The 9,972-nt window shown below is 40.6% G+C and overlaps 1 long non-coding RNA gene across 1 annotated transcript; it reads right to left on the bottom strand.

Annotated features, from left to right (window-relative positions):
* Positions 1–3,523: 3,523 nt before the first annotated feature.
* On the bottom strand, positions 3,524–9,131 carry LOC311256878. The gene is made up of 5 exons (XR_014622530.1): positions 9,022–9,131; positions 7,612–7,702; positions 4,346–4,406; positions 4,098–4,159; positions 3,524–3,830 (listed from the first exon to the last, which is right to left on the bottom strand). It is a non-coding gene; the product is annotated as an uncharacterized lncRNA (long non-coding RNA).
* Positions 9,132–9,972: the final 841 nt, after the last annotated feature.

The raw sequence follows: 9,972 nt of genomic DNA, 5'->3' as shown, positions 1-9,972 counted from the left end.
CATGGTCCATCATGTCATATGCTTTCTTCAGGTCTATGAAAAACCCCACCGCAAACTTCTTCTTATCAACTGCACTTGAAAGCTCTTCCATAAGCTCCAATAAGGCCATTGAGAAAATTTGATTATGAAAAATCTCTGTCAGTGCATCTGATGCATTATTATTTCCTAACTGGATGTTTAGTGATTTATGGATTATCAGCTCAGTCGCCTCGCTCATTAAACACTGCTGCAGTGTCTCTGGGCTTGTTAGGTAGAGCAGACAGGCCTGGGTGGCAGAGCAGCAGCATGGCAGCCCGGCAGAAGTGGACAGCCTGCTGTATGCTCTTACAAGCCCAGAGACACTCTGACAGTGAAGAGCAGCTTCGGAAGGTGATAGACACGGACAGGTGTATCAGAAGACCAGGGGAGAGTCTAAAGAGGTCGGTGTGTTTGATCCATAAAATCTCCATGACCCAGCAACTGTCAGTTATACTGACAGAAATTTTTCAGAATCAGAATCAGCTTTATTGGCCAAGTATGTGAAACACAAACAAGGAATTTGACTTGGCTTTTCTTCGCACACGATGTACATAGACGTAAGCATGAACATAAACAGACATAACAAACATTCAACTAGAAGGAACAAGAACAACAAAGAACAGTAAGTTAAAGTGTTCAGAAGTCCGGTCTATTATAAAGATATATTTAAGTATATATATATTATTTACAGTGAGGATTTATGTTGTTCAATTATGTACAGGTAGTAAATATATATATATATATATATACACATATAAAGTGCAATTTAGTCTGTAAATGTAAAGACTGTGAGTGGATGGTTTTGGAGTCAGGGGGGTTACTGACACTGGGTGACTGATCAAGTGTTTATCAGTGTGACGGCCTAGGGGAAGAAACTGTTCTTGTGTCTGGTTGTTTTGGCGTACAGTGTTCTGTAGCGCCTGCCGGAGGGGAGAAGTTCAAACAGATTGTGTCCAGGGTGTGATGGGTCTGCAGAGATGTTTCCTGCCCGTTTCCTGACTCTGGATGAGTATAGGGCCTGGATGGTGGGCAGTTTAGCACCAATGATTTTTTCTGCAGTCCTGATAGTCTGTGTCAGTCTTTTCCTGTCATTATTTTCATTATGTTATCATTTTTGTGGCCCTAGTAGTCCACCCGACAAGAGGAAGGGAGATTGGTGGGACCTGCGTTCACAGCCAAGTGCCTGATCTAGGCTATCCTCCTCTAGGGTAGTCCCCCAGAATACCAGCAGTTATTTATTCTTTGTGTCTTTTCAGCAATTTGACACCACAGTAACCATGTGATTTTGTTTTCTATTTTTTTAATTTTTTTAGTAGCATTGGGTTTGTATTGGTCCCAGATTAAATTCAGCTAATTTGTCAGACCTGCAAACTCCTGAGAGTGAAAAAGGTGATTTTAATATGCAAATTATGCTTTTTGGGGTGTTTTGACACTAGAATTTCTGTGTGCAAGTAGATACATGGCTCTTGCTAGGCACATAGTATATCCATCCATCCCAATTACAATCCCAGACATATCCCAGATTCCCAGTTAAAGAGAGAGCAAATCTCTCATAAAAGACGGCTTTGAGAGAATAAGAACACCTCACTTTCTTTCTTATCTTATATCTTTTTATTTTTTAAGTCTCTTCACCTGTACAAGAATTCCGCATGCACGTAAATGACAGAAAATCAATCAGCAACTATTTTGATAACCAAATAAGGAAAAATGCCAAAAGGTATTTGGTTGCAGCTTCTCACATCGGATGATTTTAAGCTTTTTTGTGTCATACGTGATAGTAAACTGAATATATTTGGATTTTGGACTGTTGATCAGACAAAATATGACATTTGAAGACATCACCATGTGCTCTAAGAAATTATAACCAACTATTATAACTATTTTCTGACATTGTGTTGTGTTTATTAGCCTACTTGTTTCTGCGTGTTTACACAAAATGCACAAATTGTGCATTTTGTATATTTTTATTATTATTGTGTTGTGCAGCCGATTCAAGCTGTGGCTCTCCCAGGAAAAACTGCACTGGTACACATTAGCTCATATTCTGTGACAACAGTGCCACCTGCTGGCTTTCAGTAATATTTTGCAGATTGACTGATCTTTCATTGTAGAAACCTGCAAATAACTTGTTTGAAAGTTCAGTTCAGGACTGTTTGACATTCTTAGTGTAGGTTTGGGTATGCCAATTACAAGCTCCCTTAAAACTTGCATCATGTCATGTGTTTTTGAGTTTGTATGCATGTGTAGAGTTTCTGATGAACAAAATTGTTTGACAAAAACTATACTATGGGAATGTAATTCACTGTCACACCCTGGATCTATAATTACAACTAATTATTTATGACCATTTATTCTCTTTATAAAGCAGCCAATTTGCATTATGATTGAATTATCTCAAGACTTGAAAGACTCGACTATAATGGGTACAAATGAGTGACTGGAATATTTTGGAAGCAGCTACTGAACATTTGCCACAACTTTAAAATAAATAATTTAATATATTAATGACCACAGCCTGCATGTCAACTGTAATTTTTGTAAGAAGCTGAAAGTATTCTAAATTGTGTTAAATCCTGAGAAAGGACTCAAACGTAATGAATATACCCCATTAAAAACCATTGTATGCATTCAAAACCTTTGTGCCATAGAGCTCCATTAGCCAAAATTAAACTTGCCATTGTGCTGCACTGGGTGATATGTTCCTTCATTACCATGAACACGTCGTTTATGGTTTTAGATTCAATGTCACATAAGGCAGCATTAATTGTGGATTAATAGACTCCTATAAAGTCCCCATCAAGTTTACAATTTGCTCCTGTGACTAAAACTTCAGAGTACAGCAGCCAGTTTCAGTAAGACCAGTTGTTCAGGAATGCGTGCATAGAGCACCAAACCACAGACCAAGGAACCTAAAAATAGGGGAGGGGTCCTTACGTCACTGAATCTCGCTTTGCAGCAAGACTGTGGCGTCTGCTGTATTGAAGTCAATGGGAGATGCATTAAGGAACACACTAAAACCCAACATCTCTACATCATGACTTTGATTAGTACATGCCTCCAGAAAATGAAACACAGGTTAACCAGCAATTTTTCCCCCCAAATGATTGACGGGCAAATAATCAAATGACAGGTCTAACTGATTTCCAGTGATGAGACTGTTAAGGGGAGCCTTTCCTCTAAAAATTTGAGGACAGGAACAATGTGTTAAGATATCCGTCGACCTGCTCTCTGAAATGTCATTTTTTGGAGGCATTTCTGTATCAGAAGTCATACAAGGTAGATATGTTGGGTTTTAGAGTTTCCCAATGCATCTCCCATTGAAATCAACAGTCTGGCACCAAAACGAGATTTGGTGACAAAGACCCTTCCTTCTTTCGCGTCGTGCCACAGACCGGGAAGTCATTAACTGAGACACACAGCAAGCACCGAATTATGACACTTGATTTATTCTAAGGCCTTCATTTTAATTTCGAAAGTGCATTTAAACAACCACATCACAACTGGACAGTGCTGCAATATTACATTTTATTCAAACATTTGATTATTTTAATTAAAAAACACCAGGCTTTACATTCCATCAAGGCTTATGTGATCATTTCCTTTACATGCCAAACATGCGCGATGCCTTCAGGACATTTTCCTAACAGAAGGTAGAACGATTTCCATTTACAGCCTCAACCTCAATCAGGTTGATCAGACTTGGCTGAAACATGTGGTGTACCGATGACAAGCAGCAGCCCAGTCATATTTGAGTAGGTAGACTGAGTAAGGAACCTTTCCACTCATTCTGAGACCAGCCCAGCAGGAAAACTCTGGACACACAGGAACACAAAGCACAAGCATTACTAGACAGCTCATTCCCAAGTTAATGTCAGACTACTACAAGAAGCATGTTTCAGGTCTTCAGTCAGGTTCTGGTAAATAGTTATTACTCAAACCTGTGCCAAAGTCCAGAGGTTTCTCTCCCAATACCAAGATTCCACAGCAGAGAGGAGGCAGTCTCTGCCACAGCAGTACAAGATTGGGTTTACACATCTCCACATACAAAGAACTGTATCACACCAAGATGTCATACATACCCTGGTGAGTCAGTTCAGTGCACTTGTTTGCCACTCCTGCAGGCCAGCTGTTCCCCATGCTCCTGTAGAGAAATTAAGAGCAATAAGTGACAATGGACCCATACTACTGGTCGCTGCGGACAGTTGCAGCTGCTATGCTCAAGCTTTTAAGTTCACCGTGGTGTTTTTTTCTGCATGCTGCGTTATATTTTGTCATCACGGCATGTATAATGACTTGACTGAAGTTACACTGGTTCAGCCACACTCACCTTCAGTCAGTCTGCAGCATGACCGTCAGCTCCAAACTGAGCAGCTCATCAAAGGCTCCGCCTGCAACATATGCAAGAAAAGTGTTTTCAGACAGGTTTAAAGAATGTTTTGAATTTCTGTTAACCGTTTAAGCAATTCTGTTTCACTTTAAAATTAAAATGTGAACAGAGTCCAATAAAATACAGATCCATGTAGATCCTTGCCATCAAAACCAATAGTAAAATCACCTCAAACAGTGGAACACAAACAGAACTTGGGTCTCATTTATAAACATTGCACATACACAAATGGGCTCTGAAAGGTGCATTTCCCATGTTAAAGTTGCAATTTATAAAAAAAAACAAAACAACAACTTGTTGGCCGAATGTGCGCATTGATGAGGCATCAGTCTGCATTATAATGCATCTCAATTGATTTCACTTCATATCAAACATTATAGATCCACATTATCACAAACATTCAAATCAGCAGTGTCATTTGTACTTTCCCTTTTACTACAGCATAACTATTCAATAAACCTATTTTAAAGACGTAAAAGATAAGTTAACTCAAATCATTTCATCAGTGCCGTCTCACCATCACATTCACCCCCCGGAGCGCAGCAGAGAGGGCCGGACTGTTTGGTAATGGAATCATCATCGTAGGTTGTGGAGATACAAGATTACTTCAGATATCAAAGAATGAATACCGTACACATAAAACATACAAGTACGATTTCAGTCAGACGAACACTAGATGCCACACAAACACCATCTTCTGCAGTCATCTCACCCAGAACATTTTCACTACCATCACATATGGATTGTGTAAATTACGAACGTGTGGAAATAAAGTCAGTAACAGCTTTCGTCCAATCGTTACACTTCTTATCCTCATGAATCCTAATCATAATGCAGGCCGAGTCCACCTTAACTAAACGTCACTAAATAAAATCGTGTTCATGCATCAAACTCCCATTTTCAAATGATCTCTGGGTGGGGGATAACACCGATCACTGCAACCATTTTGGAAAGTTGAACAGGCAGTGTGATCGCTTTAAACAAATACTGCTGTGCCACTCGTGCATAATGCTGCATTGACTGCACAGACTGTCACGGTCTTTGCACTGCTTGAGGACTGAATGAACATTTACAATATATGGCTTGTAACCTCCACCTTACCAATAAACACCTTGTTTTGCGAAAAATATGCATTCTCTTTGTCTCTCTTGTTGTGGACATGATAAACTGAAGAATGATTGATCAGCAGGCTCATTTCCATGCATTTACATTCATAAAGATGCTTTGCACTGACAACTTGTGGTTGAATGTGGGTGTGGAGAAGGTGGGATAAGGGGCTGATCCATGTGCGCACATTTCCAAGTTAATTTGGGATTATAAAAAAGGAAATTGCACACTTTTGCCATCCGTACAGTACATTTCCTCATTTGTACGCATATGCAAACATTAAGTGTGGATTCTCTGCAGTTTTATAAATAAAACCCCTGTTCAGTTGGGCCATATTTACATCTACTGTTATACCTAGTTGTCCTGCATGTATTTGAATCACTTGGTTGCTACTGAGGCTGGAACTACCATTTTTATATCCAAGTGGGGTTTAAAAGTGCAATTTTAAAACTTCAATCACAACTTTCATTAAGGCTGGGCGATACCTCGAATATACTCGATGTATCGCGCCTTGTTCTGTGGGATGTAGAAAATGACTATATCGTGAATATTCGAATATACATTCAATTGACACGCAGTTGCTTTTAGTCGCGGGCATTGAACTACAGGTTTCTCTCACTCATCTCTCCGCACAAGGAGATAAAACAAGCGCACCTAGTTACGTACATCACATTCTGTCGTGCGTGCAACGTCATACGCCCGGCAGCATGTAGCAGCAGAGATCTCAGGTAGCGGCAGCAGGTGCTATGACAAATGGCGGTGGTTTGGGTACAAGAGGGAGGACGTTGAACAAATAACCGTAATTTGTAAAGCATGCCGCAAAAGGTGGTAGTACAACGAACTTATTACCATTTGAGAACCCACCCGCTAGAAAAAGACGAGTGCTTGAAACTCCGCACGAGCGCACCTCCGGCCAGTGCCATATCGAAGAAAGTGCCGAAGCAACCAGCACTGACGCAATTGAGTCTGGCGTTATTTTCCAGAACACCACCATACGACAGAAATAGTCAAAAACAGAAGTAGATCACGTCCGCAGTAACCCACCACATAGCGAAAGACATGGCCCCAGTGAGTGTGGTTGAAAAGCCCGGATTTAGAAAGCTCATCAACACACTTGACCCAAGAAATAAAATACCTAATTGCGAATATTTTGCAGAGAAAGCTCTACCCGAGTTGCACATTAAAGTAAGAGATAAGCTGGCCAATACATTCCATACAGAAGAAACCAAAACTAAAGCTGTGAACTTTTCATTTTCACCATTTGATTTCCTATTATGCATCTTATATTTTACTGTTGTTTGAAAATAACCTGTGTGACATCCTGCACAAAAGTGCATGTATTTTTTTAAATATCCTAGTGGCATTATGCACAAAATGTGCACTTTAATTTAGTGTTATTTTGATACTTCATATTAGTTACATCATGCATTAAAGGCACTTTGTTTTGAAATTACATGATGTTTGTGCCACTGCTTAACTATTTAATAGTTTTGATACATTTGTTTAGTTGTGATTTCACCCTTTTGGCATGAATGTTTAAAATCAGCATATATTAATGCAGTATGAACAAGAATGTTTTAATGTAGACACTTGGAATCATCATACTGGCATGATTGTATGTATCAAAGTGTTAATTCAAGGCTATGGCAAAATATCGATATATATCGTGTATCGTGACATGGCCTAAAAATATTGGGATATTAGTAAAAGGCCATATCACCCAACCCTAACTTGCATCATGTAATACGCTGAACAAGCTATAGTAAATGATAGGACTTTGTGGTGTCACTTTGAATGTGCGGCCCTGCACTAGGCCTGCCCTGCTGTTGGATCAGGACAGGCCACTCTCGTTGGGCTGTGCTCTGCAACAGCTCAGATGCAGCAGACTCTAAAACAGAGCCAGCATATCTGAGTCCAGGTACAGAGACTTCCTCTACCAGCACTGTAACACCGAGCCAGACACAGACTGCCTGGTCAGCTGACTTAGAGCTGGGGTGGGAGAAGGGGATCACCATGTCATCTCAACTCTTGTCATGCAACTAAACCTGCACTCCCCTTGTAGGTTAGAAGAGGTCACATGGTAGCTAATGCATATTTACCTTAAGTGCCAAAGACAAGGCAGGAGGGTCAGTAGTTCTATTCCATGGCTGATGCTCTGCCTTGGGACTTGGTCATGAAGTGACCCAGCATCTTTGAAAGGGACACAAAGGACCTCACATAAGTCAAAACATTAGTGGGTAGGCAGTCTACAATAAGGCTTTGTTCACTGGAGTACAGGCCTTCTCAAGATTTCACAGAGGACAAAAAACCCACCACCCACCAACATCTGACTTTTGCCTGTAATTTCAATGGGTACAGCCATTTTCTCCTGTGTGGATATCAGCTCCAGCTCCTACCAACTGTGATGGAAACACCCAGGTGAACGTACTACCGGCCTTTTCAGGTGCGATGCTAGGATGCACATTGGAGTTAAGGCTGCTGGCTTGTTTACATTTTTCCAGTGGATTCTGTTCTGCGCTTCATTGTCCAGTGGTTTCCGTGTCATTATCCAAGCCTTGCCAGTTGGCAACTCATGAGAAATAAAAAAGGGAAGATGTCTCACTCTTTGCTATCCCTTCCAGAAAAAAAAAAAAAAACTTGCCTTTTGCAATAAAAAAACAAAACAAAGGGGTCAACTACCTATTTTGCGCAGGTTTACCCAAGAAAAAAAAAAAAAAAACACCCCAATTTTGGTGTAAATGTGGCATCAGAAATTGCTAGGGAAACTATTTTGTAATGCAAGTCTACTCAATTTATAATGACTAAGCCGACAAACTGTTTATACATCATAGGACTGCAAAGATGGCCCACTTTGGGATATAGATTTCCTGCGCTCCATTTTCACTGATAGGCAGTTGTGATGGGCCACAATCAATCTTCTCAAACAGATTTACTGGGAATTAAGTTTTTATACCAGCACATAGTGAAGTTATTGAACATTTTAATAAGTAGAAGGTGAGATTCTTCTATCACATTTTAATGAATGGGCAATCCTGACAACACGATGCACATCAGTCACTATATTTTTATGGTTTAATGCAACTCCTTTAAGTTTGTTTATATTTCCGCATGTCTTCCAGTTTTTCCACTGCACACATTCTCCAGGACGGTGAATATTGTCAACCTAATTTAGCTAACGTTAGCAAACCGCAGTCCATGATGGTGCGCACTTGTGCAGCTTTTAACAGGGCAGCCCAGAAAAATCAGAAAGATTACACAAGGATAGTATTACGAGAACTCAAAAAGACACCGATAAACTATTTACATAAAAGCATAATTTCTGCACAGAAATATCGTCAGGTGTTCATTTTGTTTTATAGCTGCATTAGACAGTTTAGAGTTAACTGACTGACTGTCATTAGAGTACCATTTGATATAATAACAAGAAAATATACTTCATTAATCCCCTTAACGTTTATAAATCAGAGTTGTTACACCAACAGTCGTTTAAAAACAGCTGAAATACTTACCAGGTAAACGAGACTCGGCCAGCAACCTGCTATGTATGGTGCTAGCAGACCGAAAGGCAGAACGGAAGTCACACACACATTTATAAGGTGAATATGCCGATGTGCATTATGGGAAAAGAGGCGTCTTCTTCTTCGTCGTTGTCGGCTCGTTCGAGATGAACTGCGCCTCGCCTGGAAGGTAGACGAGACCAGGCGGCAGCAGCAGGGGGCGATGACAAAAAGCTGCAGTCAAGTCGGACAGTTTCCAGCCGCCGTCAAAGAATATACAGGAAGTCACAGAAATATTTACATCCTGTTAGATCCATCTGTAGCATGGATCTATAGCATGGATCTATAATATAACCTGGATGTGACGAAGCCTCTCAGCAGGCGCGCCGATTTTTTCCAGTGGCCACTCGCGGTATTGCAACAAAAAATCCCATGGGGCCCACAAAGCATTTTTCCCATAAGCCGTAATAGTAAAAGAGAAGCCCGCAAAACTGTTCTCAGGACACCTCCAGCTGTAACCACTGTTAACTGCTAATCTTTGTATTCCACATTTTTAAGTCATGAACTTTTAAACCGTCAAAAAGTTTTCTAAAGGCCAGAAACCCCCCCCCCCCCAAAGTCTCATTTTTCATGGTGACGTCACAGCTGTGTGCGTGAACTCCCAAGCGCGGTCGTGCTGTGTCTCGGGAGCGAGGATGCCTGTTGTTAATGACAGCTCTGAACGGGGCTATACGTGGTCGGAAAAGTGAATTAAATGACTCCAGGGTGAGTCTTTTTCGAGACAGAGTTGTGATACAAGTTTCATATTTTAATGGCATGTATTTTTAAATGCAGTTCTAAAGGTATTTTGGCGTTAAATTACCCGCTTAATGACCGCATTTTCACTTACTGCCAGTGCCACTGCTGTGGAAAAGTCGAAAAGTTATTTACCATGCATGTGATAGTGTCGGTGATGTGTGTCAC

This window comes from Pagrus pagrus, assembly GCF_965226575.1.
Source record: "Pagrus pagrus genome assembly, chromosome: 5".
NCBI lineage: Eukaryota > Metazoa > Chordata > Actinopteri > Spariformes > Sparidae > Pagrus > Pagrus pagrus.
Note: the sequence above shows the minus strand (reverse complement) of the source record. Positions and strands in the feature narration are given on the sequence as shown.